The sequence below is a fragment of the Rhinoderma darwinii genome, assembly GCF_050947455.1.
Source record: "Rhinoderma darwinii isolate aRhiDar2 chromosome 2 unlocalized genomic scaffold, aRhiDar2.hap1 SUPER_2_unloc_55, whole genome shotgun sequence".
NCBI classification, from domain to species: domain Eukaryota; kingdom Metazoa; phylum Chordata; class Amphibia; order Anura; family Rhinodermatidae; genus Rhinoderma; species Rhinoderma darwinii.
Window position 1 is genome coordinate 101,552 of NW_027461724.1, and position 25,115 is coordinate 126,666.

The 25,115-nt window shown below is 41.4% G+C and overlaps 86 pseudogenes; all 86 read right to left on the minus strand.

The window, feature by feature from the left end:
• Positions 1-13: 13 nt before the first annotated feature.
• Positions 14-132, minus strand: LOC142679299 (5S ribosomal RNA; annotated as a pseudogene).
• A 67-nt stretch (positions 133-199) lies between these two features.
• Positions 200-318, minus strand: LOC142677882 (5S ribosomal RNA; annotated as a pseudogene).
• A 253-nt stretch (positions 319-571) lies between these two features.
• LOC142677885 (5S ribosomal RNA) lies at positions 572-690 on the minus strand (annotated as a pseudogene).
• A 67-nt stretch (positions 691-757) lies between these two features.
• On the minus strand, positions 758-876 carry LOC142679272 (5S ribosomal RNA; annotated as a pseudogene).
• A 67-nt stretch (positions 877-943) lies between these two features.
• LOC142677949 (5S ribosomal RNA) lies at positions 944-1,062 on the minus strand (annotated as a pseudogene).
• Positions 1,063-1,129: 67 nt separating this feature from the next.
• LOC142678289 (5S ribosomal RNA) lies at positions 1,130-1,248 on the minus strand (annotated as a pseudogene).
• A 439-nt stretch (positions 1,249-1,687) lies between these two features.
• Positions 1,688-1,806, minus strand: LOC142679341 (5S ribosomal RNA; annotated as a pseudogene).
• A 67-nt stretch (positions 1,807-1,873) lies between these two features.
• On the minus strand, positions 1,874-1,992 carry LOC142677999 (5S ribosomal RNA; annotated as a pseudogene).
• A 67-nt stretch (positions 1,993-2,059) lies between these two features.
• Positions 2,060-2,178, minus strand: LOC142678038 (5S ribosomal RNA; annotated as a pseudogene).
• A 67-nt stretch (positions 2,179-2,245) lies between these two features.
• On the minus strand, positions 2,246-2,364 carry LOC142678130 (5S ribosomal RNA; annotated as a pseudogene).
• Positions 2,365-2,431: 67 nt separating this feature from the next.
• LOC142678836 (5S ribosomal RNA) lies at positions 2,432-2,550 on the minus strand (annotated as a pseudogene).
• A 67-nt stretch (positions 2,551-2,617) lies between these two features.
• On the minus strand, positions 2,618-2,736 carry LOC142679763 (5S ribosomal RNA; annotated as a pseudogene).
• Positions 2,737-2,803: 67 nt separating this feature from the next.
• Positions 2,804-2,922, minus strand: LOC142677948 (5S ribosomal RNA; annotated as a pseudogene).
• Positions 2,923-2,989: 67 nt separating this feature from the next.
• Positions 2,990-3,108, minus strand: LOC142678950 (5S ribosomal RNA; annotated as a pseudogene).
• A 67-nt stretch (positions 3,109-3,175) lies between these two features.
• Positions 3,176-3,294, minus strand: LOC142678847 (5S ribosomal RNA; annotated as a pseudogene).
• Positions 3,295-3,547: 253 nt separating this feature from the next.
• Positions 3,548-3,666, minus strand: LOC142678290 (5S ribosomal RNA; annotated as a pseudogene).
• Positions 3,667-3,733: 67 nt separating this feature from the next.
• LOC142677768 (5S ribosomal RNA) lies at positions 3,734-3,852 on the minus strand (annotated as a pseudogene).
• Positions 3,853-3,919: 67 nt separating this feature from the next.
• LOC142678800 (5S ribosomal RNA) lies at positions 3,920-4,038 on the minus strand (annotated as a pseudogene).
• Positions 4,039-4,105: 67 nt separating this feature from the next.
• LOC142679091 (5S ribosomal RNA) lies at positions 4,106-4,224 on the minus strand (annotated as a pseudogene).
• Positions 4,225-4,291: 67 nt separating this feature from the next.
• On the minus strand, positions 4,292-4,410 carry LOC142677879 (5S ribosomal RNA; annotated as a pseudogene).
• Positions 4,411-4,477: 67 nt separating this feature from the next.
• LOC142678650 (5S ribosomal RNA) lies at positions 4,478-4,596 on the minus strand (annotated as a pseudogene).
• A 67-nt stretch (positions 4,597-4,663) lies between these two features.
• Positions 4,664-4,782, minus strand: LOC142677878 (5S ribosomal RNA; annotated as a pseudogene).
• Positions 4,783-4,849: 67 nt separating this feature from the next.
• LOC142678448 (5S ribosomal RNA) lies at positions 4,850-4,968 on the minus strand (annotated as a pseudogene).
• A 253-nt stretch (positions 4,969-5,221) lies between these two features.
• Positions 5,222-5,340, minus strand: LOC142678043 (5S ribosomal RNA; annotated as a pseudogene).
• Positions 5,341-5,407: 67 nt separating this feature from the next.
• Positions 5,408-5,526, minus strand: LOC142679996 (5S ribosomal RNA; annotated as a pseudogene).
• A 253-nt stretch (positions 5,527-5,779) lies between these two features.
• On the minus strand, positions 5,780-5,898 carry LOC142679001 (5S ribosomal RNA; annotated as a pseudogene).
• Positions 5,899-5,965: 67 nt separating this feature from the next.
• LOC142677849 (5S ribosomal RNA) lies at positions 5,966-6,084 on the minus strand (annotated as a pseudogene).
• Positions 6,085-6,151: 67 nt separating this feature from the next.
• Positions 6,152-6,270, minus strand: LOC142678902 (5S ribosomal RNA; annotated as a pseudogene).
• A 67-nt stretch (positions 6,271-6,337) lies between these two features.
• LOC142677747 (5S ribosomal RNA) lies at positions 6,338-6,456 on the minus strand (annotated as a pseudogene).
• Positions 6,457-6,523: 67 nt separating this feature from the next.
• On the minus strand, positions 6,524-6,642 carry LOC142677815 (5S ribosomal RNA; annotated as a pseudogene).
• Positions 6,643-6,895: 253 nt separating this feature from the next.
• LOC142679890 (5S ribosomal RNA) lies at positions 6,896-7,014 on the minus strand (annotated as a pseudogene).
• Positions 7,015-7,081: 67 nt separating this feature from the next.
• On the minus strand, positions 7,082-7,200 carry LOC142678316 (5S ribosomal RNA; annotated as a pseudogene).
• A 67-nt stretch (positions 7,201-7,267) lies between these two features.
• On the minus strand, positions 7,268-7,386 carry LOC142678993 (5S ribosomal RNA; annotated as a pseudogene).
• A 67-nt stretch (positions 7,387-7,453) lies between these two features.
• Positions 7,454-7,572, minus strand: LOC142677700 (5S ribosomal RNA; annotated as a pseudogene).
• A 67-nt stretch (positions 7,573-7,639) lies between these two features.
• Positions 7,640-7,758, minus strand: LOC142679036 (5S ribosomal RNA; annotated as a pseudogene).
• A 67-nt stretch (positions 7,759-7,825) lies between these two features.
• Positions 7,826-7,944, minus strand: LOC142678626 (5S ribosomal RNA; annotated as a pseudogene).
• Positions 7,945-8,011: 67 nt separating this feature from the next.
• On the minus strand, positions 8,012-8,130 carry LOC142678862 (5S ribosomal RNA; annotated as a pseudogene).
• Positions 8,131-8,197: 67 nt separating this feature from the next.
• Positions 8,198-8,316, minus strand: LOC142678970 (5S ribosomal RNA; annotated as a pseudogene).
• Positions 8,317-8,383: 67 nt separating this feature from the next.
• LOC142678461 (5S ribosomal RNA) lies at positions 8,384-8,502 on the minus strand (annotated as a pseudogene).
• A 67-nt stretch (positions 8,503-8,569) lies between these two features.
• Positions 8,570-8,688, minus strand: LOC142678493 (5S ribosomal RNA; annotated as a pseudogene).
• A 253-nt stretch (positions 8,689-8,941) lies between these two features.
• LOC142677884 (5S ribosomal RNA) lies at positions 8,942-9,060 on the minus strand (annotated as a pseudogene).
• Positions 9,061-9,499: 439 nt separating this feature from the next.
• On the minus strand, positions 9,500-9,618 carry LOC142678911 (5S ribosomal RNA; annotated as a pseudogene).
• Positions 9,619-9,685: 67 nt separating this feature from the next.
• On the minus strand, positions 9,686-9,804 carry LOC142678505 (5S ribosomal RNA; annotated as a pseudogene).
• A 67-nt stretch (positions 9,805-9,871) lies between these two features.
• On the minus strand, positions 9,872-9,990 carry LOC142678326 (5S ribosomal RNA; annotated as a pseudogene).
• A 67-nt stretch (positions 9,991-10,057) lies between these two features.
• LOC142678890 (5S ribosomal RNA) lies at positions 10,058-10,176 on the minus strand (annotated as a pseudogene).
• A 439-nt stretch (positions 10,177-10,615) lies between these two features.
• Positions 10,616-10,734, minus strand: LOC142678930 (5S ribosomal RNA; annotated as a pseudogene).
• An 812-nt stretch (positions 10,735-11,546) lies between these two features.
• On the minus strand, positions 11,547-11,665 carry LOC142679270 (5S ribosomal RNA; annotated as a pseudogene).
• Positions 11,666-11,732: 67 nt separating this feature from the next.
• LOC142678167 (5S ribosomal RNA) lies at positions 11,733-11,851 on the minus strand (annotated as a pseudogene).
• A 67-nt stretch (positions 11,852-11,918) lies between these two features.
• Positions 11,919-12,037, minus strand: LOC142679291 (5S ribosomal RNA; annotated as a pseudogene).
• A 67-nt stretch (positions 12,038-12,104) lies between these two features.
• On the minus strand, positions 12,105-12,223 carry LOC142679112 (5S ribosomal RNA; annotated as a pseudogene).
• Positions 12,224-12,290: 67 nt separating this feature from the next.
• On the minus strand, positions 12,291-12,409 carry LOC142679081 (5S ribosomal RNA; annotated as a pseudogene).
• A 439-nt stretch (positions 12,410-12,848) lies between these two features.
• Positions 12,849-12,967, minus strand: LOC142679254 (5S ribosomal RNA; annotated as a pseudogene).
• A 67-nt stretch (positions 12,968-13,034) lies between these two features.
• On the minus strand, positions 13,035-13,153 carry LOC142677867 (5S ribosomal RNA; annotated as a pseudogene).
• Positions 13,154-13,220: 67 nt separating this feature from the next.
• LOC142679147 (5S ribosomal RNA) lies at positions 13,221-13,339 on the minus strand (annotated as a pseudogene).
• Positions 13,340-13,406: 67 nt separating this feature from the next.
• LOC142678527 (5S ribosomal RNA) lies at positions 13,407-13,525 on the minus strand (annotated as a pseudogene).
• Positions 13,526-13,592: 67 nt separating this feature from the next.
• Positions 13,593-13,711, minus strand: LOC142678473 (5S ribosomal RNA; annotated as a pseudogene).
• A 67-nt stretch (positions 13,712-13,778) lies between these two features.
• LOC142678549 (5S ribosomal RNA) lies at positions 13,779-13,897 on the minus strand (annotated as a pseudogene).
• A 67-nt stretch (positions 13,898-13,964) lies between these two features.
• On the minus strand, positions 13,965-14,083 carry LOC142679891 (5S ribosomal RNA; annotated as a pseudogene).
• A 67-nt stretch (positions 14,084-14,150) lies between these two features.
• Positions 14,151-14,269, minus strand: LOC142678939 (5S ribosomal RNA; annotated as a pseudogene).
• A 67-nt stretch (positions 14,270-14,336) lies between these two features.
• LOC142677718 (5S ribosomal RNA) lies at positions 14,337-14,455 on the minus strand (annotated as a pseudogene).
• A 67-nt stretch (positions 14,456-14,522) lies between these two features.
• LOC142679834 (5S ribosomal RNA) lies at positions 14,523-14,641 on the minus strand (annotated as a pseudogene).
• A 67-nt stretch (positions 14,642-14,708) lies between these two features.
• LOC142678568 (5S ribosomal RNA) lies at positions 14,709-14,827 on the minus strand (annotated as a pseudogene).
• Positions 14,828-15,080: 253 nt separating this feature from the next.
• Positions 15,081-15,199, minus strand: LOC142679893 (5S ribosomal RNA; annotated as a pseudogene).
• A 67-nt stretch (positions 15,200-15,266) lies between these two features.
• Positions 15,267-15,385, minus strand: LOC142677730 (5S ribosomal RNA; annotated as a pseudogene).
• A 67-nt stretch (positions 15,386-15,452) lies between these two features.
• Positions 15,453-15,571, minus strand: LOC142680022 (5S ribosomal RNA; annotated as a pseudogene).
• A 67-nt stretch (positions 15,572-15,638) lies between these two features.
• LOC142679792 (5S ribosomal RNA) lies at positions 15,639-15,757 on the minus strand (annotated as a pseudogene).
• A 67-nt stretch (positions 15,758-15,824) lies between these two features.
• LOC142677731 (5S ribosomal RNA) lies at positions 15,825-15,943 on the minus strand (annotated as a pseudogene).
• A 66-nt stretch (positions 15,944-16,009) lies between these two features.
• Positions 16,010-16,128, minus strand: LOC142678351 (5S ribosomal RNA; annotated as a pseudogene).
• Positions 16,129-16,195: 67 nt separating this feature from the next.
• Positions 16,196-16,314, minus strand: LOC142677763 (5S ribosomal RNA; annotated as a pseudogene).
• A 67-nt stretch (positions 16,315-16,381) lies between these two features.
• Positions 16,382-16,500, minus strand: LOC142680033 (5S ribosomal RNA; annotated as a pseudogene).
• A 67-nt stretch (positions 16,501-16,567) lies between these two features.
• On the minus strand, positions 16,568-16,686 carry LOC142678611 (5S ribosomal RNA; annotated as a pseudogene).
• A 67-nt stretch (positions 16,687-16,753) lies between these two features.
• Positions 16,754-16,872, minus strand: LOC142680034 (5S ribosomal RNA; annotated as a pseudogene).
• Positions 16,873-16,939: 67 nt separating this feature from the next.
• LOC142677733 (5S ribosomal RNA) lies at positions 16,940-17,058 on the minus strand (annotated as a pseudogene).
• Positions 17,059-22,292: 5,234 nt separating this feature from the next.
• LOC142679063 (5S ribosomal RNA) lies at positions 22,293-22,411 on the minus strand (annotated as a pseudogene).
• A 67-nt stretch (positions 22,412-22,478) lies between these two features.
• Positions 22,479-22,597, minus strand: LOC142678190 (5S ribosomal RNA; annotated as a pseudogene).
• Positions 22,598-22,664: 67 nt separating this feature from the next.
• On the minus strand, positions 22,665-22,783 carry LOC142679179 (5S ribosomal RNA; annotated as a pseudogene).
• Positions 22,784-22,850: 67 nt separating this feature from the next.
• Positions 22,851-22,969, minus strand: LOC142679895 (5S ribosomal RNA; annotated as a pseudogene).
• A 91-nt stretch (positions 22,970-23,060) lies between these two features.
• On the minus strand, positions 23,061-23,179 carry LOC142678313 (5S ribosomal RNA; annotated as a pseudogene).
• A 253-nt stretch (positions 23,180-23,432) lies between these two features.
• LOC142679269 (5S ribosomal RNA) lies at positions 23,433-23,551 on the minus strand (annotated as a pseudogene).
• A 67-nt stretch (positions 23,552-23,618) lies between these two features.
• Positions 23,619-23,737, minus strand: LOC142677762 (5S ribosomal RNA; annotated as a pseudogene).
• A 250-nt stretch (positions 23,738-23,987) lies between these two features.
• On the minus strand, positions 23,988-24,106 carry LOC142678859 (5S ribosomal RNA; annotated as a pseudogene).
• Positions 24,107-24,173: 67 nt separating this feature from the next.
• Positions 24,174-24,292, minus strand: LOC142679896 (5S ribosomal RNA; annotated as a pseudogene).
• A 91-nt stretch (positions 24,293-24,383) lies between these two features.
• On the minus strand, positions 24,384-24,502 carry LOC142678824 (5S ribosomal RNA; annotated as a pseudogene).
• Positions 24,503-24,569: 67 nt separating this feature from the next.
• On the minus strand, positions 24,570-24,688 carry LOC142678537 (5S ribosomal RNA; annotated as a pseudogene).
• Positions 24,689-24,755: 67 nt separating this feature from the next.
• Positions 24,756-24,874, minus strand: LOC142678462 (5S ribosomal RNA; annotated as a pseudogene).
• A 67-nt stretch (positions 24,875-24,941) lies between these two features.
• Positions 24,942-25,060, minus strand: LOC142679986 (5S ribosomal RNA; annotated as a pseudogene).
• Between the last annotated feature and the right edge of the window lie 55 nt (positions 25,061-25,115).

Below are 25,115 nucleotides of genomic sequence, written 5' to 3' on the forward strand. Positions count from 1 at the left end.
CGACATAATAAAAAGTCAACCGCACCACGGATTCCCAGACAGTCTCCCACACTGGTACTAGCGAGGCGTTAAGCTGTGTAACTTCTGTGATCTAACGAGAGCAGGCACATTCAGCTTAGAATGGCCATTGACATTAAGTGCTTTAATCCATAGTCCTTTTTAATCGATTGTGAAACAAAATCTAAACGCCATAATAAAAAGTCAACCGCACCACGGATTCCCAGACAGTCTCCCACACTCGTACTAGCGAGGCCTTAAGCTGTGTAACTTCTGCGATCTGACGAGAGCAGGCACATTCAGCTTAGAATGGCCATTGACATTAAAAGCCTTAATCCATAGTCCTATTTAATCTATTGTGAAACAAAATCTAAACAACATAATAAAAAGTCAACCACACCACGGATTCCCAGACATTCTCCCACACTGGTACTAGCAAGGCCTTAAGCTGTGTAACTTCTGCGATCTGACGAGAGCAGGCACATTCAGCTTAGAATGGCCATTGATATTAAATGCTTTAATCCATAGTCCTTTTTAATCGATTGTGAAACAAAATCTAAACGACATAATAAAAATTCAACAGCACCACGGATTCCCAGACAGTCTCCCACACTGGTACTAGCGAGGCCTTAAGCTGTGTAACTTCTGCGATCTGACGAGAGCAGGCACATTCAGCTTAGAATGGCCATTGACATTAAATGCTTTAATTCATAGTCCTTTTTAATCGATTGTGAAACAAAATCTAAACGACATAATAAAAAGTCAACCGCACCACGAATTCCTAGACAGTCTCCCACACTGGTACTAGCGAGGCCTTAAGCTGTGTAACCTCTGCGATCTGACGAGAGTAGGCACATTCAGCTTAGAATGGCCATTGACATTAAAAGCCTTAATCCACAGTCCTATTTAATCTATTGTGAAACAAAATCTAAACAACATAATAAAAAGTCAACCGCACCACGGATTCCCAGACAGTCTCCCACACTGGTACTAGCGAGGCCTTAAGCTGTGTAACTTCTGCGATCTGACGAGAGCAAGGACATTCAGCTTAGAATGGCCATTGACATTAAATGCTTTAATCCATAGTCCTTTTTAATCGATTCTGAAACAAAATCTAAACGACATAATAAAAATTCAACCGCACCACGGATTCCCAGACAGTCTCCAACGCTGGTACTAGCGAGGCCTTAAGCTGTGTAACTTCTGCGTTCTGACGAGAGCAGGCACATTCAGCTTAGAATGGCCATTGACATTAAATGCTTTAATCCATAGTCCTTTTTAATCGATTGTGAAACAAAATCTAAACGACATAATAAAAATTCAACCGCACCATGGATTCCCAGACAGTCTCCCACACTGGTACTAGCGAGGCCTTAAGCTGTGTAACTTCTGCGACCGGACTAGAGCAGGCACATTCAGATTAGAATGGCCATTGACGTTAAATGCTTTAATCCATAGTCCTATTTAATCTATTGTGAAACTAAATCTTAACGACATAATAAAAAGTCAACCACACCACGGATTCCCAGACAGTCTCCCACACTGGTACTAGTGAGGCGTTAAGCTGTGTAACTTCTGCGATCTAACGAGAGCAGGCACATTCAGCTTAGAATTGCCATTGACATTAAATGCTTTAATCCATAGTCCTTTTTAATCGATTGTGAAACAAAATCTAAACGACATAATAAAAAGTCAACCGCACCACGGATTCCCAGACAGTCTCCCACACTGGTACTAGCGAGGCCTTAAGCTGTGTAACTTCTGCGATCTGACGAGAGCAGGTACATTCAGCTTAGAATGGCCATTGACATCAAAAACCTTAATCCATAGTCCTATTTAATCTATTGTGAAACAAAATCTAAACGACATAATAAAAATTCAACCGCACCACGGATTCCCAGACAGTCTCCCACACTGGTACTAGCGAGGCCTTAAGCTGTGTAACTTCTGCGATCTGACGAGAGCAGGCACATTCAGCTTAGAATGGCCATTGACATTAAAAGCCTTAATCCATAGTCCTATTTAATCTATTGTGAAACAAAATCTAAACGACATAATAAAAAGTCAACCACACCACGGATTCCCAGACAGTCTCCCACACTGGTACTAGCGAGGCCTTAAGCTGAGTAACTTCTGCGATCTGACGAGAGCAGGCACATTCAGCTTAGAATGGCCATTGACATTAAATGCTTTAATCCATAGTCCTTTTTAATCGATTGTGAAACAAAATCTAAACGACATAATAAAAAGTCAACCGCACCACGGATTCCCAGTCAGTCTCCCACACTGGTACTAGCGAGGCCTTAAGCTGTGTAACTTCTGCGATCTGACGAGAGCAGGCACATTCAGCTTAGATTGGCCATTGACATTAAATGCTTTAATCCATAGTCCTATTTAATCTATTGTGAAACAAAATCTAAACGACATAATAAAAAGTCAACCGCACCATGGATTCCCAGACAGTCTCCCACACTGGTACTAGCAAGGCGTTAAGCTGTGTAACTTCTGCGATCTAACGAGAGCAGGCACATTCAGCTTAGAATGGCCATTGACATTAAATGCTTTAATCCATAGTCCTTTTTAATCGATTGTGAAACAAAATCTAAACGACATAATAAAAAGTCAACCGCACCACGAATTCCCAGACAGTCTCCCACACTAGTACTAGCGAGGCCTTAAGATGTGTAACTTCTGCGATCTGACGAGAGCAGGCACATTCACCTTAGAATGGCCATTGACATTAAAAGCCTTAATCCATAGTCCTATTTAATCTATTGTGAAACAAAATCTAAACAACATAATAAAAAGTCAACCACACCACGGATTCCCAGACAGTCTCCCACACTGGTACTAGCGAGGCCTTAAGCTGTGTAACTTCTGCGATCTGACGAGAGCAGGGACATTCAGCTTAGAATGGCCATTGACATTAAATGCTTTAATCCATAGTCCTTTTTAATCGATTGTGAAACAAAATCTAAACGACATAATAAAAATTCAACCGCACCACGGATTCCCAGACAGTCTCCAACGCTGGTACTAGCGAGGCCTTAAGCTGTGTAACTTCTGTGTTCTGACGAGAGCAGGCACATTCAGCTTAGAATGGCCATTGACGTTAAATGCTCTAATCCATAGTCCTATTTAATCTATTGTGAAACAAAATCTAAACAACATAATAAAAAGTCAACCGCACCACGGATTCCCAGACAGTCTCCCACACTGGTACTAGCGAGGCCTTAAGCTGTGTAACTTCTGCGATCTGACGAGAGCAGGCACATTCAGCTTAGAATGGCCATTGACATTAAAAGCCTTAATCCATAGTCCTATTTAATCTATTGTGAAACAAAATCTAAACAACATAATAAAAAGTCAACCGCATTACGGATTCCCAGACAGTCTCCCACACTGGTACTAGCGAGGCCTTAAGCTGTGTAACTTCTGCGAACTGACGAGAGCAGGAACATTCAGCTTAGAATGGCTATTGACATTAAATGCTTTAATCCATAGTCCTTTTTAATCGATTGTGAAACAAAATCTAAACGACATAATAAACATTCAACCGCACCACGGATTCCCAGACAGTCTCCAACGCTGGTACTAGCGAGGCCTTAAGCTGTGTAACTTCTGCGTTCTGACGAGAGCAGGCACATTCAGCTTAGAATGGCCATTGACGTTAAGTGCTTTAATCCATAGTCCTATTTAATCTATTGTGAAACAAAATCTAAACGACATAATAAAAAGGCAACCGCACCACGGATTCCCAGACAGTCTCCCACACTGGTACTAGCGAGGCCTTAAGCTGTGTAACTTCTGCGATCTGACGAGAGCAGGCACATTCAGCTTAGAATGGCCATTGACGTTAAATGCTTTAATCCATAGTCCTATTTAATCTATTGTGAAACAAAATCTAAACGACATAATAAAAAGTCAACCGCACCACGGATTCCCAGACAGTCTCCCACACTGGTACTAGCGAGGCCTTAAGCTGTGTAACTTCTGCGATATGACGAGAGCAGGCACATTCAGCTTAGAATGGCCATTGACATTAAATGCTTTAATCCATAGTCCTCTTTAATCGATTGTGAAACAAAATCTAAACGACATAATAAAAAGTCAACCGCACCACGGATTCCCAGACAGTCTCCCACACTGGTACTAGCGAGGCCTTAAGCTGTGTAACTTCTGGGATCTGACGAGAGCAGGCACATTCAGCTTAGAATGGCCAGTGACAATAAATGCTTTAATCCATAGTCCTTTTTAATCGATTGTGAAACAAAATCTAAACGACATAATAAAAAGTCAACGGCACCACGGATTCCCAGACAGTCTCCCACACTGGTACTAGCGAGGCCTTAAGCTGTGTAACTTCTGCGATCTGACGAGAGCAGGGACATTCAGCTTAGAATGGCCATTGACATTAAATGCTTTAATCCATAGTCCTTTTTAATCGATTGTGAAACAAAATCTAAACGACATAATAAAAATTCAACCGCACCACGGATTCCAAGACAGTCTCCCACACTGGTACTAGCGAGGCCTTAAGCTGTGTAACTTCTGCGATCTGACGAGAGCAGGCACATTCAGCTTAGAATGGCCATTGACGTTAAATGCTTTAATCCATAGTCCTATTTAATCTATTGTGAAACAAAATCTAAACGACATAATAAAAAGTCAACCACACCCCGGATTCCCAGACAGTCTCCCACACTGGTACTAGCGAGGCCTTAAGCTGTGTAACTTCTGCGATCTGACGAGAGCAGGCACATTCAGCTTAGAATGGCCATTGACATTAAATGCTTTAATCCATAGTCCTTTTTAATCGATTGTGAAACAAAATCTAAACGACATAATAAAAAGTCAACCGCACCATGGATTCCCAGACAGTCTCCCACACTGGTACTAGCGAGGCCTTAAGCTGTGTAACTTCTGCGATCTGACGAGAGCAGGGACATTCAGCTTAGAATGGCCATTGACATTAAATGCTTTAATCCATAGTCCTTTTTAATCGATTGTGAAACAAAATCTAAACGACATAATAAAAATGCAACCGCACCACGGATTCCCAGACAGTCTCCCACACTGGTACTAGCGAGGACTTAAGCTGTGTAACTTCTGCGATCTGATGAGAGCAGGGACATTCAGCTTAGAATTGCCATTGACATTAAAAGCCTTAATCCATAGTCCTATTTAATCTATTGTGAAACAAAATCTAAACAACATAATAAAAAGTCAACCGCACCACGGATTCCCAGACAGTCTCCCACACTGGTACAAGCGAGGCCTTAAGCTGTGTAACTTCTGCGATCTGACGAGAGCAGGGACATTCAGCTTAGAATGGCCATTGACATTAAATGCTTTAATCCATAGTCCTTTTTAATCGATTGTGAAACAAAATCTAAACGACATAATAAAAAGTCAACCGCACCACGGATTCCCAGACAGTCTCCCACACTGGTACTAGCGAGGCCTTAAACTGTGTAACTTCTGCGATCTAATGAGAGCAGGCACATTCAGCTTAGAATGGCCATTGACATTAAAAGCTTTAATCCATAGTCCTTTTTAATCGATTGTGAAACAAAATCTAAACGACATAATAAAAAGTCAACCTCACCACGGATTCCCAGACAGTCTCCCACACTGGTACTAGCGAGGTCTTAAGCTGTGTAACTTCTGCGATCTGACGAGAGAAGGGACATTCAGCTTAGAATGGCCATTGACATTAAATGCTTTAATCCATAGTCCTTTTTAATCGATTGTGAAACAAAATCTAAACAACATAATAAAAAGTCAACCGCACCACGGATTCCCAGACAGTCTCATACACTGGTACTAGCGAGGCCTTAAGCTGTGTAACTTCTGCGATCTAACGAGAGCAGGCACATTCAGCTTAGAATGGCCATTGCCATTAAATGCTTTAATCCATAGTCCTTTTTAATCGATTGTGAAACAAAATCTAAACGACATAATAAAAAGTCAACCGCACCACGGATTCCCAGACAGTCTCCCACACTGGTACTAGCGAGGCCTTAAGCTGTGTAACTTCTGCGATCTGACGAGTGCAGGCACATTCAGCTTAGAATGGCCATTGACGTTAAATGCTTTAATCCATAGTCCTATTTAATCTATTGTGAAACAAAATCTAAACGACATAATAAAAAGTCAACCGCACCACGGATTCCCAGACAGTCTCCCACATTGGTACTAGCGAGGCGTTAAGCTGTGTAATTTCTGCGATCTAACGAGAGCAGGAACATTCAGCTTAGAATGGCCATTGACATTAAATGCTTTAATCCATAGTCCTTTTTAATCGATTGTGAAACAAAATCTAAACGACATAATAAAAAGTCAACCGCACCACGGATTCACAGACAGTCTCCCACACTGGTACTAGCGAGGCCTTAAGCTGTGTAACTTCTGCGATCTGACGAGAGCAGGCACATTCAGCTTAGAATGGCAATTGACATTAAATGCTTTAATCCATAGTCCTTTTTAATCGATTGTGAAACAAAATCTAAACGACATAATAAAAAGTCAACCGCACCACGGATTCCCAGACAGTCTCCCACAATGGTACTAGTGAGGCCTTAAGCTGTGTAACTTCTGCGATCTGACGAGAGCAGGGACATTCAGCTTAGAATGGCCATTGACATTAAATGCTTTAATCCATAGTCCTTTTTAATCGATTGTGAAACAAAATCTAAACGACATAATAAAAAGTCAACCTCACCACGGATTCCCAGACAGTCTCTCACACTGGTACTAGCAAGGCCTTAAGCTGTGTAACTTCTGCAATCTAACGAGAGCAGGCACATTCAGATTAGAATGGCCATTGACATTAAAAGCCTTAATCCATAGTCCTATTTAATCTATTGTGAAACAAAATCTAAACAACATAATAAAAAGTCAACCGCACCACGGATTCCCAGACAGTCTCCCACACTGGTACTAGCGAGGCCTTAAGCTGTGTAACTTCTGCGATCTGACGAGAGCAGGGACATTCAGCTTAGAATGGCCATTGACATTAAATGCATTAATCCATAGTCCTTTTTAATCGATTGTGAAACAAAATCTAAACGACATAATAAAAATTCAACCGCACCACGGATTCCCAGACAGTCTCCCACCCTGGTACTAGCGAGGCCTTAAGCTGTGTAACTTCTGCGATCTGACAAGAGCAGGCACATTCAGCTTAGAATGGCCATTGACGTTAAATGCTTTAATCCATAGTCCTATTTAATCTATTGTGAAACAAAATCTAAACGACATAATAAAATGTCAACCGCACCACGGATTCCCAGACAGTCTCCCACACTGGTACTAGCGAGGCCTTAAGCTGTGTAACTTCTGCAATCTGACGAGAGCAGCCACATTCAGCTTAGAATGGCCATTGACATTAAAAGCCTTAATCCATAGTCCTATTTAATCTATTGTGAAACAAAATCTAAACAACATAATAAAAAGTCAACCACACCACGGATTCCCAGACAGTCTCCCACACTGGTACTAGCGAGGCCTTAAGCTGTGTAACTTCTGCGATCTGACGAGAGCAGGCACATTCAGCTTAGAATGGCCATTGACATTAAATGCTTTAATCCATAGTCCTTTTTAATCGATTGTGAAACAAAATCTAAACGACATAATAAAAAGTCAACCGCACCACGGATTCCCAGACAGTCTCCCACACTGGTACTAGCGAGGCCTTAAGCTGTGTAATTTCTGCGATCTGAAGAGAGCAGGCACATTTAGCTTAGAATGCCCATTGACATTAAAAGCCTTAATCCATAGTCCTATTTAATCTATTGTGAAACAAAATCTAAACAACATAATAAAAAGTCAACCGCACCACGGATTCCCAGACAGTCTCCCACACTGGTACTAGCGAGGCCTTAAGCTGTGTAAGTACTGCGATCTGACGAGAGCAGGGACATTCAGCTTAGAATGGCCATTGACATTAAATGCTTTAATCCAAAGTCCTTTTTAATCGATTGTGAAACAAAATCTAAACGACATAATAAAAAGTCAACCGCACCATGGATTCCCAGACAGTCTCCCACACTGGTACTAGCGAGGCCTTAAGCTGTGTAACTTCTGCGATCTGACGAGAGCAGGCACATTCTGCTTAGAATGGCCATTGACGTTAAATGCTTTAATCCATAGTCCTATTTAATCTATTGTGAAACAAAATCTAAACGACATAATAAAATGTCAACCGCACCACGGATTCCCAGACAGTCTCCCACACTGGTACTAGCGAGGTATTAAGCTGTGTAACTTCTGCGATCTAACGAGAGCAGGCACATTCAGCTTAAAATGGCCATTGACATTAAATGCTTTAATCCATAGTCCTTTTTAATCGATTGTGAAACAAAATCTAAACGACATAATAAAATGTCAACCGCACCACAGATTCCCAGACAGTCTCCCACACTGGTACTAGCGAGGCCTTAAGCTGTGTAACTTCAGCGATCTGACGAGAGCAGGCACATTCAGCTTAGAATGGCCATTGACATTAAAAGCCTTAATCCATAGTCCTATTTAATCTATTGTGAAACAAAATCGAAACAACATAATAAAAAGTCAACCGCACCACGGATTCCCAGACAGTCTCCCACACTGGTACTAGCGAGGCCTTAAGCTGTGTAACTTCTGGGATCTGACGAGAGCAGGGACATTCAGCTTAGAATGGCCATTGACATGAAATGCTTTAATCCATAGTCCTTTTTAATCGATTGTGAAACAAAATCTAAACGACATAATAAAATTTCAACCGCACCACGGATTCCCAGACAGTCTCCCACACTGGTACTAGCGAGGCCTTAAGCTGTGTAACTTCTGCGTTCTGACGAGAGCAGGCACATTCAGTTTATAATGGCCATTAACATTAAATTCTTTAATCCATAGTCCTTTTTAATCGATTGTGAAACAAAATCTAAACGACATAATAAAAAGTCAACCGCACCACGGATTCCCAGACAGTTTCCCACACTGGTACTAGCGAGGCCTTAAGCTGTGTAACTTCTGCGATCTGACGAGAGCAGGGACATTCAGCTTAGAATGGCCATTGACATTAAATGATTTAATCCATAGTCCTTTTTAATCGATTGTGAAACAAAATCTAAACGACATAATAAAAATTCAACCGCACCACGGATTCCGAGACAGTCTCCCACACTCGTACTAGCGAGGCCTTAACCTGTGTAACTTCTGCGATCTGACGAGAGCAGGCACATTCAGCTTAGAATGGCCATTGACATTAAATGCTTTAATCCATAGTCCTATTTAATCTATTGTGAAACAAAATCTAAACGACATAATAAAAAGTCAACCGCACCACGGATTCCCAGACAGTCTCCCACACTGGTACTAGCGAGGCGTTAAGCTGTGTAACTTCTGCGATCTAACGAGAGCAGGCACATTTAGCTTAGAATGGCCATTCACATTAAATGCTTTAATCCATAGTCCTTTTTAATCGATTGTGAAACAAAATATAAACGACATAATAAAAAGGCAACCGCACCACTGATTCCAAGACAGTCTCCCACACTGGTACTAGCGAGGCCTTAAGCTGTGTAACTTCTGCGATCTGACGAGAGCAGGCACATTCAGCTTAGAATGGCCATTGACATTAAAAGCCTTAATCCATAGTCCTATTTAATCTATTGTGAAACAAAATCTAAACAACATAATAAAAAGTCAACCGCAACACGGATTCCCAGACAGTCTCCCACACTGGTACTAGCGAGGCCTTAAGCTGTGTAACTTCTGCGATCTGACGAGAGCAGGCACATTCAGCTTAGAATGGCCATTGACATTAAATGCTTTAATCCATAGTCCTTTTTAATCGATTGTGAAACAAAATCTAAACGACATAATAAAAAGTCAACCGCACCACGGATTCCCAGACAGTCTCCCACACTAGTACTAGCGAGGCCTTAAGCTGTGTAACTTCTGCGATCTGACGAGAGCAGGCACATTCAGCTTATAATGGCCATTGACATTAAATTCTTTAATCCATAGTCCTTTTTAATCGATTGTGAAACAAAATCTAAACGACATAATAAAAAGTCAACCGCACCACGGATTCCAAGACAGTCTCCCACACTGGTACTAGCGAGGCCTTAAGCTGTGTAACTTCTGCGATCTGACGAGGGCAGGGACATTCAGCTTAGAATGGCCATTGACATTAAATGCTTTAATCCATAGTCCTTTTTAATCGATTGTGAAACAAAATCTAAACAACATAATAAAAATTCAACCGCACCACGGATTCCCAGACAGTCTCCCACACTCGTACTAGCGAGGCCTTAACTTGTGTAACTTCTGCGATCTGACGAGAGCAGGCACATTCAGCTTAGAATGGCCATTGACGTTAAATGCTTTAATCCATAGTCCTATTTAATCTATTGTGAAACAAAATCTAAACGACATAATAAAAAGTCAACCGCACCACGGATTCCCAGACAGTCTCCCACACTGGTACTAGCGAGGCGTTAAGCTGTGTAACTTCTGCGATCTAACGAGAGGAGGCACATTCAGCTTAGAATGGCCATTCACATTAAATGCTTTAATCCATAGTCCTTTTTAATCGATTGTGAAACAAAATATAAACGACATAATAAAAAGGCAACCGCACCACTGATTCCCAGACAGTCTCCCACACTGGTACTAGCGAGGCCTTAAGCTTTGTAACTTCTGCGTTCTGACGAGAGCAGGCACATTCAGCTTAGAATGGCCATTGACGTTAAATGCTTTAATCCATAGTCCTATTTAATCTATTGTGAAACAAAATCTAAACGACATAATAAAAAGGCAACCGCACCACGGATTCCCAGACAGTCTCCCACACTGGTACTAGCGAGGGCTTAAGCTGTGTAACTTCTGCGATCTGACGAGAGAAGGCACATTCAGCTTAGAATGGCCATTGACGTTAAATGCTTTAATCCATAGTCCTATTTAATCTATTGTGAAACAAAATCTAAACGACATAATAAAAAGTCAACCGCACCACAGATTCCCAGACAGTCTCCCACGCTGGTACTAGCGAGGCCTTAAGCTGTATAACTTCTGCGATCTGACAAGAGCAGGCACATTCAGCTTAGAACGGACATTGACATTAAATACTTTAATCCATAGTCCATTTTAATCGATTGTGAAACAAATCTAAACGACATAATAAAAAGTCAACCGCACCTCGGATTCCCAGACAGTCTCTCACACTCGTACTAGCGAGGACTTAAAGTGTTATATATCGGCGATTTGACGAGAAAAGGCACATTTAAGCTTAGAATGGCTATTAACTTTTAAAGCTTTAGTCTATTTTTATTTTTAAACAATTGTGAAAGAAATTCTAAACGACATAATAAAAAGTCAACAGCACCACGGAAGCCCAGGAAGTCTCCCACACTGGTACTAGCGAGGTGTTAAAGTGTTATTGATCTGCGATTTGACGAGAAAAGGCACATTTCACCTAAGAATAGCTATTAACTTTTAAAGCTTTAGTTTATTATTATTTTTAATCGATTGTGAAACAAATTCTAAACGACATAATAAAAAGGCAACCGCACCATGGATTCCCAGACAGTCTCCCACACTGGTACTAGCGAGGCCTTAAGCTGTGTAACTTCTGCGATCTAACGAGAGCAGGCACATTCAGCTTAGAATGGCCAATGACATTAAATGCTTTAATCAATAGTCCTTTTTAATCGCTTGTGAAACAAAATCTAAACGACATAATAAAAAGTCAACCGAACCACGGATTCCCAGACAGTCTCCCATACTGGTACTAGCGAGGCCTTAAGCTGTGTAACTTCTGCGATCTGACGAGAGCAGGCACATTCAGCTTAGAATGGCCATTGACATTAAAAGCCTTAATCCATAGTCCTATTTAATCTATTGTGAAACAAAATCTAAACAACATAATAAAAAGTCAACCGCTCCACGGATTCCCAGACAGTCTCCCACACTGGTACCAGCGAGGCCTTAAGCTGTGTAACTTCTGCGATCTGACAAGAGCAGGGACATTCAGCTTAGAATGGCCATTGACATTAAATGCTTTAATCCATAGTCCTTTTTAATCGATTGTGAAACAAAATCTAAACGACATAATAAAAATTCAACCTCACCACGGATTCCCAGACAGTCTCCCACACTGGTACTAGCGAGGCCTTAAACTGTCTAACTTCTGCGATCTGACGAGAGCAGGCACATTCAGCTTAGAATGGCCATTGACATTAAATGCTTTAATCCATAGTCCTATTTAATCTATTGTGAAACAAAATCTAAACGACATAATAAAAAGTCAACCTCACCACAGATTCCCAGACAGTCTCCCACACTGGTACTAGCGAAGCCTTAAGCTGTGTAACTTCTGCGATCTGACGAGAGCAGGGACATTCAGCTTAGAATGGCCATTGACATTAAATGCTTTAATCCATAGTCCTTTTTAATCGATTGTGAAACAAAATCTAAACGACATAATAAAAATTCAACCGCACCACGGATTCCCAGACAGTCTTCCGACACTGGTACTAGCAAGGCCTTAAGCTGTGTAACTTCTGCGTTCTGACGAGAGCAGGCACATTCAGCTTAGAATGGCCATTGACGTTAAATGCTTTAATCCATAGTCCTATTTAATCTATTGTGAAACAAAATCTAAACGACATAATAAAAAGTCAACCGCACCACGGATTCCCAGACAGTCTCCCACACTGGTACTAGCGAGGTCTTAAGTGTGTAACTTCTGCGATCTGACGAGAGCAGGCACATTCAGCTTAGAATGGCCATTGACATTAAAAGCCTTAATCCATAGTCCTATTTAATCTATTGTGAAACAAAATCTAAACAACATAATAAAAAGTCAACCGCACCACGGATTCCCAGACAGTCTCCCACACTGGTACTAGCGAGGCCTTAAGCTGTGTAACTTCTGCGATCTGACGAGAGAAGGGACATTCAGCTTAGAACGGCCATTGACGTTAAATGCTTTAATCCATAGTCCTTTTTAATCGATTGTGAAACAAAATCTAAACGACATAATAAAAATTCAACCGCACCACGAATTCCCAGACAGTCTCCCACACTGGTACTAGCGAGGCCTTAAGCTGTGTAACTTCTGCGATCTGACGAGAGCAGGCACATTCAGCTTAGAATGGCCATTGACGTTACATGCTTTAATCCATAGTCGTATTTAATCTATTGTGAAACAAAATCTAAACGACATAATAAAAAGGCAACCGCACCACGGATTCCCAGACAGTCTCCCACAATGGTACTAGCGAGGCATTAAGCTGTGTAACTTCTGCGATCTAACGAGAGCAGGCACATTCAGCTTAGAATGGCCATTGACATTAAATGCTTTAATCCATAGTCCTTTTTAATCGATTGTGAAACAAAATCTAAACGACATAATAAAAAGTCAACCGCACCACGGATTCCCAGACAGTCTCCCACACTAGTACAAGCGAGGCCTTAAGCAGTGTAACTTCTGCGATCTGACGAGAGCAGGGACATTCAGCTTAGAATGGCCATTGACATTAAATGCTTTAATCCATAGTCCTTTTTAATCGATTGTGAAACAAAATCTAAACGACATAATAAAAATTCAACAGCACCACGGATTCCCAGACAGTCTCTCACACTGGTACTAGCGAGGCCTTAAGCTGTGTAACTTCTGCGATCTAACGAGAGCAGGCACATTCAGCTTAGAATGGCCATTGACATTAAATGCTTTAATCCATAGTCCTTTTTAATCGATTGTGAAACAAAATCTAAACGATATGATAAAAAGTCAACCGCACCACGGATTCCCAGACAGTCTCCCACACTGGTACTAGCGAGTCCTTAAGCTGTGTAACTTCTGCGATCTGACGAGAGCAGGCACATTCAGCTTAGAATGGCCATTGACATTAAAAGCCTTAATCCATAGTCCTATTTAATCTATTGTGAAACAAAATCTAAACAACATAATAAAAAGTCAACCGCACCACGGATTCCCAGACAGTCTCCCACACTGGTACTAGCGAGGCCTTAAGCTGTGTAACTTCTGCGATCTGACGAGAGCAGGGACATTCAGCTTAGAATGGCCATTGACATTAAATGCTTTAATCCATAGTCCTTTTTAATCGATTGTGAAACAAAATCTAAACGACATAATAAAAAGTCAACCGCACCACGGATTCCCAGACAGTCTCCCACACTGATACTAGCGAGGCCTTAAGCTGTGTAACTTCTGCGATCTGACAAGAGCAGGGACATTCAGCTTAGAATGGCCATTGACATTAAATGCTTTAATCCATAGTCCTTTTTAATCGATTGTGAAACAAAATCTAAACAATATAATAAACAGTCAACCGCACCACGGATTCCCTGACAGTCTCCCACACTGGTACTAGCGAGGCCTTAAGCTGTGTAACTTCTGCGATCTGACGAGAGCAGGCACATTCAGCTTAGAATGGCCATTGACGTTAAATGCTTTTATCCATAGTCCTATTTAATCTATTGTGAAACAAAATCTAAACGACATAATAAAAAGTCAACCGCACCACGGATTCCCAGACAGTCTCCCACACTGGTACTAGCGAGGCCTTAAGCTGTGTAACTTCTGCGATCTAACGAGAGCAGGCACATTCAGCTTAGAATGGCCATTGACATTAAATGCTTTAATCCATAGTCCTTTTTAATCGATTGTGAAACAAAATCTAAACGACATAATAAAAAGTCAACCGCACCACGGATTCCTAGACAGTCTCCCACACTGGTACTAGCGAGGCCTTAAGCTGTGTAACTTCTGCGATCTGACGAGAGCAGGCACATTCATCTTAGAATGGCCATTGACATTAAAAGCCTTAATCCATAGTCCTATTTAATCTATTGTGAAACAAAATCTAAACAACATAATAAAAAGTCAACCGCACCACGGATTCCCAGACATTCTCCCACACTGGTACTAGCGAGGCCTTAAGCTGTGTAACATCTGCGATCTGACGAGAGCAGGGACATTCAGTTTAGATTGGCCATTGACATTAAACGTTTTAATCCATAGTCCTATTTAATCTATTGTGAAACAAAATCTAAACGATATAATAAAAAGTCAACCGCACCACGGATTCCCAGACAGTCTCCCACACTGGTACTAGCGAGGCCTTAAGCTGTGTAACTTCTGCGATCTGACGAGAGCAGGGACATTCAGCTTAGAATGGCCATTGACATTAAATGCTTTAATCCATAGTCCTTTTTAATCGATTGTGAAACAAAATCTAAACGACATAATAAAAATTCAACCGCACCACGGATTCCCAGACAGTCTCCCACACTGGTACTAGCGAGGCCTTAAGCTGTGTAACTTCTGCGTTCTGACGAGAGCAGGCACATTCAGCTTAGAATGGCCATTGACGTTAAATGTTTTAATCCATAGTCCTATTTAATCTATTGTGAAACAAAATCTAAACGACATAATAAAAAGTCAACCGCACCACGGATTCCCAGACAGTCTCCCACACTGGTACTAGCGAGGCCTTAAGCTGTGTAATTTCTGCGATCTGACGAGAGCAAGCACATTCAGCTTAGAATGGCCATTGACCTTAAACGCTTTAATCCATAGTCCTTTTTAAGCGATTGTGAAGCAAAATCTAAACGACATAATAAAAAGTCAACCGCACCACGGATTCCCGGACAGTCTCCCACACTGGTACTAGCGAGGCCTTAAGCTGTGTAACTTCTGCGATCTGACGAGAGCAGGCACTTTCAGCTTAGAATGGCCATTGACATTGAATGCTTTAATCCATAGTCCTTTATAATCGATTGTGAAACAAAATCTAAACGACATAATAACAATTCAACCGCACCACGGATTCCCAGACAGTCTCCCACACTGGTACTAGCGAGGCCTTAAGCTGTGTAACTTCTGCGTTCTGACGAGAGCAGGCACATTCAGCTTAGAATGGCCATTGACCTTAAATGCTTTAATCCATAGTCCTTTTTAATCGATTGTGAAACAAAATCTAAACGACATAATAAAAGTCAACCGCACCACAGATTCCCAGACAGTCTCCCACACTGGTACTAGCGAGGCCTTAAGCTGTGTAACTTCTGCGATCTGACGAGAGCAGGCACATTCAGCTTAGACTGGCCATTGACATTAAATGCTTTAATCCATAGTCCTTTTTAATCGATTGTGAAACAAAATCTAAACGACATAATAAAAAGTCAACCGCACCACGGATTCCCAGAAAGTCTCCCACACTGGTACTAGCGAGGCCTTAAGCTGTGTAACTTCTGCGATCTGACGAGAGCAGGCACATTCAGCTTAGAATGGCCATTGACGTTAAATGCTTTAATCGATAGTCCTATTTAATCTATTGTGAAACAAAATCTAAACGACATAATAAAAAGTCAACCGCACCACGGATTCCCAGACAGTCTCCCACAATGGTACTAGCGAGGCCTTAAGCTGAGTAACTTCTGCGATCTGACGAGAGCAGGGACATTCAGCTTAGAATGGCCGTTGACATTAAATGCTTTAATCCATAGTCCTTTTTAATCGATTGTGAAACAAAATCTAAACGACATAATAAAAATTCAACCGCACCACGGATTCCCAGACAGTCTCCCACACTGGTACTAGCGAGGCCTTAAGCTGTGTAACTTCTGCGATCTGACGAGAGCAGGCACATTCAGCTTAGAATGGCCATTGGCGTTAAATGCTTTAATCGATAGTCCTATTTAATCTATTGTGAAACAAAATCTAAACTACATAATAAAAAGTCAACCGCACCACGGATTCCCAGACAGTCTCCCACAATGGTACTAGCGAGGCCTTAAGCTGAGTAACTTCTGCGATCTGACGAGAGCAGGGACATTCAGCTTAGAATGGCCGTTGACATTAAATGCTTTAATCCATAGTCCTTTTTAATCGATTGTGAAACAAAATCTAAACGACATAATAACAATTCAACCGCACCACGGATTCCCAGACAGTCTCCCACACTGGTACTAGCGAGGCCTTAAGCTGTGTAACTTCTGCGTTCTGACGAGAGCAGGCACATTCAGCTTAGAATGGCCATTGACATTCAGCTTAGAATGGCCATTGACATTAAATGCTTTAACCCCTTAACGCTCCAGGACATACTATTATGTCATGGTAAGTGCATCGTTCGCGCTCCATGACATAATAGTATGTCATGGAGTAAACACGGCGCCGTTCGCGCGGGGCGCGTGCATGAGCTGTGATAGCTGCTGTTTCCGACAGCAGACTATCATTGCTCAATGTGCCGGGACCGATCGCGGTGGTCCCCGCAGATTTAACCCCTCAGAAGCCGCGTTCAATAGCGATAGCGGCTTCTTAGGGGTTAATCCGCCATCGCCGGCCTCCTACACGATAGCGGCCGGCGATGGTGACTATGGCAGCCGGACACCAAACAATGGCGTCCGGCTATGCCATAGACGGAAGCCTAGTGGGTCCTGACAGAGTCAGGACCCACTATGCTTGCTGTCAGTGAGTAGCTGACAATTCTAATACACTGCACTACGCATGTAGTGCAGTGTATTAGAATAGCGATCAGGGCCTCCTGCCCTCAAGTCCCCTAATGGGACAAAGTAAAAAAGTTAAAAAAAAGTAAAAAAAAGTTGTGTAAAAATAAGAAAATAAAAGTTTTAAAAGTAATAAAAGTAAAAATCCCCCTTTTTCCCTTGTCAGTTTTTATTATTAAAATAAATAAATAAACAAATAAACTATACATAATTGGTATCGCCGCGTCCGTAACGGCCTGAACTACAAAATTATTTCGTTATTTATCCCGCGCGGTGAACGTCGTAAAAAAAATAAATAATAAACCGCACCACAATCACAATTGTTTGGTCACTTGACCTCGCAAAAAATGGAATAAAAAGAGATCAAAAAGTCGCATGTACCGAAAAATGGTACTGATCGAAACTACAGTTCGTTACGCAAAAAATAAGTCCTCGCACGGCTTTTTTGAAGGAAAAATAAAAACGTTATGGCTCTTAGAATAAGGCAACACAAAAAGTAAATGATTTATTACAACAAGTATTTTATTGTGCAAACGCCATAAGACATAAAAAAACTATAAACATCTGGTACCGCCGTAATCGTATCGCCCCGCAGAATGAAGTGAATGTGTCATTTATAGCGCACGGTGAACGCTGTGAAAAAAATAGAACAAAAAAACAATAGTAGAATTGCGGTTTTTTAGTCACCGCGCCACCTAAAAATAGAATAAAAACTGATCAAAAAGCCGCATGCATGACATGAAAACTGCAATGGATTCCTCAAGGGGTCTAGTTTCCAAATTCGGGTCACTTTTGGGGGTTTTCCACTGTTTTGGCACCACAAGACCTCTTCAAACCGGACATGTTGCCTAATAAAAAAGAGGGCTCAAAATCCACTAGGTGCTCCTTTGCTTCGGAGGCCGGTGGTTCAGTCCATTACCGTACTAGCGCCACATGTGGGATATTTCTCTAAACTGCAGAATCTGGGAAATACGTATTAAGTTGCGTTTCTCTGATAAATCCTTTTGTGTTATAAAAAAAATGATATAAAGAGGATTTTCTGACAAAAAAAGAAAAGTAAATTTCACCTCTACTTTGCTCTAAATTTCTGTGAAACACCTAAAGGGTTCATAAACTTTCTAAATGCTGTTGTGAATACTTTGAGGGGTCTAGTTTCTAAAATGGGGTGTTGGATAGGGGTTTCTAATATATGGGCCCCTCAAAGCAACTTCAGAACTGAACTGGAACCTAAAAAAATAAATAAATGAGGCAATACTTCGCTTCTTACATTATACTGATAATGAGCCGTGCCCACCCCGAGATGACCCCAGTTTTGACCGTTTGTATAAATGGAGACCCCTATTAGACCGTTTCAGTGACCGGTTTTCCCAAGCATACACCCCCGAGAAGTGTATTTCTATTGATGAGTCCCTGGTACATTTTAAAGGGAGGGTTCAATTCCGCCAGTACCTGCCGGGTAAGAGGTCAAGGTATGACGTGAGGATGTATAAGCTGTGCGAGAGTGCCTCAGGGTATACCTACAGGTTTAGGATATATGAAGGAAAGGCCACCCCCAAACCAGACTGCATCCTGGACTACAATAGGTACATGGGAGGGAAGGACTTGTCAAATAAAGTCCTGAAGCCCTACAGCGCCATGCGGTGTGGTATAAGAAGCTGGCCGGGCACATCATACAGATGACTTTGTACAATGCGTACGTGCTACGTCGATGTGCAGGCCAGAGGGGAACTTTCCTGGAATTTCAAGATCTAATCTTTAGGGATCAGGAAGGGGGGGCACCCAGTACTTCTGGAAGCGAGGCCACACGCATCGTACCAGGGCAACACTTTCCAAGAGAAGTTCCCCAAACCGGTGGAAAGGGAAAGAGTCAAAAGAGGTGCAGAGTCTGCTATAAGAGGGGGATAAGGAAGAACACAATATACCAATGTGACACGTGTCCCGAAAAACCAGGGCTCTGTATAAAAGATTGTTTTAAAATGTATCATACATCCCTTGATTTTTAATTTACCCTGATGCACTCCGCACAGCTTACCCCCCTCATCTTTCCCTTCTGAGCCCTGCCGTATGCCCAGGCAGCTGATAACAGCCACATGTAGGGTATTGCCGTACCCAGGATAACCCACATTACAATTTAAGGGGTGTATATCTCCGGTGGCGCATGCTGGGCACACTATATCGGACACTGGCATGCCATATATATATATATAAAATTGCAAATCTCACTCTGCACCATCTGCTGCGCATTATCTTTTACACAGTACCTGTGGGGTCAAAATGCTCACTACACCTCTAGATGAATGTCTTAAGAGGTGTAGTTTTTAAAATGGGGTCACTTCTCGGGGGTTTCAACTGTACTGGTACCTCAGGGGCTTCTGCATACATGACTTAGCACCAGAAAAGCTCCAGAAGGCCAAATGGTGGTCCTTTCCTTCTGAGCCCTCCCATGGGCCCAAACGGCAGTTTATCACCACAAATGGGGTATTGCCGCACTAAGGACAAATTGGTCAACAAAATGGGGTATGTTGTTCCTTGTGAAAATAAGAAATTTTGATCAAAAATAACATCTTATTGGAAAAAATATCATTTTTTTCATTTCACAGCCCAATTCAAATAGGTGCTGTGAAAAAACTGTGCTGTCAAAATGATAACAAAAACCATAAATGAATTCCTTGTGGGGTGTAGTTTCCAAAATGGGGTCACTTATGGTGGGTTTACATTGCTTTGATACCTCTGGGGCTCTGCAAATGCGACATGGCACCCGAAAACCAATCCAGCAAAAACTGGACTCCAACAAACACATAGCGCTCCTTTCCTTCTGAGCCCTCCCATGGGCCCAAACGGCAGTTTATCACCACAAATGGGGTATTGCCGCACTAAGGACAAATTGGGCAACAAAATTGGGGTATGTTGTTCCCTGTGAAAATAAGAAATTTTGATCAAAAATGACATCTTATTTGAAAAAATATCATTTTTTTCATTTCACAGCCCAATTCAAATAGGTGCTGTGAAAAAATTGTGCGGTCAAAATGATAACAAAAACCATAAATGAATTCCTTGAGGGGTGTAGTTTCCAAAATGGGGTCACTTCTGGTGGGTTTACATTGCTTTGATACCTCTGGGGCTCTGCAAATGCGACATGGCACCCGAAAACCAATCCAGCAAAATCTGGACTCCAACAAACACATAGCGCTCCTTTCCTTCTGAGCCCTCCCATGGGCCCAAACGGCAGTTTATCACCACAAATGGGGAATTGCCGCACTAAGGACAAATTGCGCAACAAAATGGGGTATGTTGTTCCCTGTGAAAATAAGAAATTTTGATCAAAAATGACATCTTATTGGAAAAAATATCATTTTTTTCATTTCACAGCCCAATTCAAATAGGTGCTGTGAAAAAACTGTGCGGTCAAAATGATAACAAAAACCATAAATTAATTCCTTGAGGGGTGTAGTTTCCAAAATGGGGTCACTTCTGGTGGGTTTCCATTGCTTTGATACCTCTGGGGCTCTGCAAATGCGACATGGCACCCGAAAACCAATCCAGCAAAATCTGGACTCCAACAAACACATAGCGCTCCTTTCCTTCTGAGCCCTCCCATGGGCCCAAACGGCAGTTTATCACCACAAATGGGGTATTGCCGCACTAAGGACAAATTGGGCAACAAAATGGGGTATGTTGTTCCCTGTGAAAATAAGAAATTTTGATCAAAAATGACATCTTATTGGAAAAAATATCATTTTTTTCATTTCACAGCCCAATTCAAATAGGTGCTGTGAAAAAACTGTGCTGTCAAAATGATAACAAAAACCATAAATGAATTCCTTGAGGGGTGTAGTTTCCATTGTTTTGATACCTCAACACCTCTTCAAACCTGGCATGCTGCCTAAAATATATTCTAATAAAAAAGAGGCCTTAAAATGCACTAGGTGCTTCTTTGCTTCTAGGGCTTGTGTTTTAGTCCACGAGCGCAATAGAGCCACATGTGGGACATTTCTAAAAACTGCAGAATCTGGACAATACATATTTAGTAGTATTTCTCTGGTAAAACCTTCTGTGTTATAGAAAAAAAATGAATAAATTTGAAATTCAGCAGAAAAAATGAAATTTGCAAATTTCATTTCCACTTTGCTTTAATTCCTGTGAAATGCCTGAAGGGTTAAAAAACTTTCTATATGCTGTTTTGAATACTTTGAGAGGTCTAGTTTTTAAAATGGGGTATTTTATGGGGGTTTCTAATACATAGGCTCCTCAAATCCACTTCAGAACTGAACTGGTACCTTCAAAAAAAGGCTTTTTAAATTTTCTTAAGAATATGAGAAATTGCTGTTTATGTTCTAAGCCTTGCAACGTCCAAGAAAAATAAAATAATGTTCAAAAAACGATGCCAATCTTAAGTAGACATATGGGAAATGTGAACTAGTAACTATTTTGAGTGGTATAACCGTCTGTTTTTCAAGCAGATGCATTTAAATTCTGAAAAATGCTATTTTTTGTAAATTTTCTCTAAATTTTGCAATTTTTCACAAATAAAGATTGAATATATCGACCAAATTTTACCACGAACATGAAGCCTAAAGTGTCACGAGAAAACATTCTCAGAATCGCTTGGATAGGTTTAAGCATTCCGACGTTATTACCACATAAAGTGAAATATGTCAGATTTGAAAAATGGGCTCTGAGCCTTAAGGCCCAAACTAGGCTGCGTCCTTAAGGGGTTAATCCATAGTCCTTTTTAATCAATTGTGAAACAAAATCTAAACGACATAATAAAACGTCAACCGCACCACGGATTACCAGACAGTCTCCCACACTGGTACTAGCGAGGCCTTAAGGTGTGTAACTTCTGCGTTCTGACGAGAGCAGGCACATTCAGCTTAGAATGGCCATTGACGTTAAATGCTTTAATCCATAGTCCTATTTAATCTATTGTGAAACAAAATCTAAACTACATAATAAAAAGTCAACCGCACCATGGATTCCCAGACAGTCTCCCACACTGGTACTAGCGAGGCCTTAAGCTGTGTAACTTCTGCGATCTGACGAGAGCAGGCACATTCAGCTTAGAATGGCCATTGACCTTAAATGCTTTAATCCATAGTCCTTTTTAATCGATTGTGAAACATAATCTAAACGACATAATAAAAAGTCATCCGCACCACGGATTCCCAGACAGTCTCCCACACTGGTACTAGCGAGGCCTTAAGCTGTGTAACTTCTGCAATCTGACGAGAGCAGGCACATTCAGCTTAGAATAGCTATTGACATTAAATGCTTTAATCCATAGTCCTTTTTAATCGATTGTGAAACAAAATCTAAACGACATAATAAAAAGTCAACCGCACCACGGATTCCCAGACAGTCTCCCACACTGGTACTAGCGAGGCCTTAAGCTGTGTAACTTCTGCGATCTGACGAGAGCAGGGACATTCAGCTTAGAATGGCCATTGACATTCAGCTTAGAATGGCCATTGACATTAAATGCTTTAATCCATAGTCCTTTTTAATCGATTGTGAAACAAAATCTAAACGACATAATAAAAATTCAACCGCACCACGGATTCCCAGACAGTCTCCCACACTGGTACTAGCGAGGCCTTAAGCTGTGTAACTTCTGCGATCTGACGAGAGCAGGGACATTCAGCTTAGAATGGCCATTGACATTAAATGCTTTAATCCATAGTCCTTTTTAATCGATTGTGAAACAAAATCTAAACGACATAATAACAATTCAACCGCACCACGGATTCCCAGACAGTCTCCCACACTGGTACTAGCGAGGCCTTAAACTGTGTAACTTCTGCGATCTGACAAGGGCAGGCACATTCAGCTTAGAATGGCCATTGACATTAAATGCTTTAATCCATAGTCCTTTTTAATCGATTGTGAAACAAAATCTAAACGACATAATAAAAAGTCATCCGCACCACAGATTCCCAGACAGTCTCCCACACTGATACTAGCGAGGCCTTAAGCTGAGTAACTTCTGCGATCTGACGAGAGCAGGCACATTCAGCTTAGAATGGCCATTGACATTAAATGCTTTAATACATAGTCCTTTTTAATCTATTGTGAAACAAAATCTAAACAACATAATAAAAAGTCAACCGCACCACGGATTCCCAGACAGTCTCCCACACTGGTACTAGCGAGGCCTTAAGCCGTGTAACTTCTGCGATCTGACGAGAGCAGGGACATTCAGCTTAGAATGGCCATTGACATTCAGCTTAGAATGGCCATTGACATTAAATGCTTTAATCCATAGTCCTTTTTAATCGATTGTGAAACAAAATCTAAACGACATAATAAAAATTCAACCGCACCACGGATTCCCAGACAGTCTCCCACACTGGTACTAGCGAGGCCTTAAGCTGTGTAACTTCAGCTTAGAATGGCCATTGACGTTAAATGCTTTAATCCATAGTCCTATTTAATCTATTGTGAAACAAAATCTAAACGACATAATAAAAAGTCAACCGCACCACGGATTCCCAGACAGTCTCCCACACTGGTACTAGCGAGGCCTTAAGCTGTGTAACTTCTGCGATCTGACGAGAGCAGGCACATTCAGCTTAGAATGGCCATTGACATTAAATGCTTTAATCCATAGTCCTTTTTAATCGATTGTGAAACAAAATCAAAACGACATAATAAAAAGTCAACCGCACCACGGATTCCCAGACAGTCTCCCACACTGGTACTAGCGAGGCCTTAAGCTGTGTAACTTCTGCGATCTGACGAGAGCAGGGACATTCAGCTTAGAATGGCCATTGACATTCAGGTTAGAATGGCCATTGACATTAAATGCTTTAATCCATAGTCCTTTTTAATCGATTGTGAAACAAAATCTAAACGACATAATAAAAATTCAACCGCACCACGGATTCCCAGACAGTCTCCCACACTGGTACTAGCGAGGCCTTAAGCTGTGTAACTTCTGCGTTTTGACGAGAGCAGGCACATTCAGCTTAGAATGGCCATTGACGTTAAATGCTTTAATCCATAGTCCTATTTAATCTATTGTGAAACAAAATCTAAACGACATAATAAAAAGTCAACCACACCACGGATTCCCAGACAGTCTCCCACACTGGTACTAGCGAGGCCTTAAGCTGTGTAACTTCTGCGATCTGACGAGAGCTGGCACATTCAGCTTAGAATGGCCATTGACATTAAATGCTTTAATCCATAGTCCTTTTTAATCGATTGTGAAACAAAATCTAAACGACATAATAAAAAGTCAACCGCACCACGGATTCCCAGACAGTCTCCCACACTGGTACTAGCGAGGCATTAAGCTGTGTAACTTCTGCGATCTGACGAGAGCAGGCACATTCAGCTTAGAATGGCCATTGACATTAAAAGCCTTAATCCATAGTCCTATTTAATCTATTGTGAAACAAAATCTAAACAACATAATAAAAAGTCAACTGCACCACGGATTCCCAGACAGTCTCCCACACTGGTACTAGCGAGGCCTTAAGCTGTGTAACTTCTGCGATCTGACGAGAGCAGGGACATTCAGCTTAGAATGGCCATTGACATTAAATGCTTTAATCCATAGTCCTTTTTAATCGATTGTGAAACAAAATCTAAAC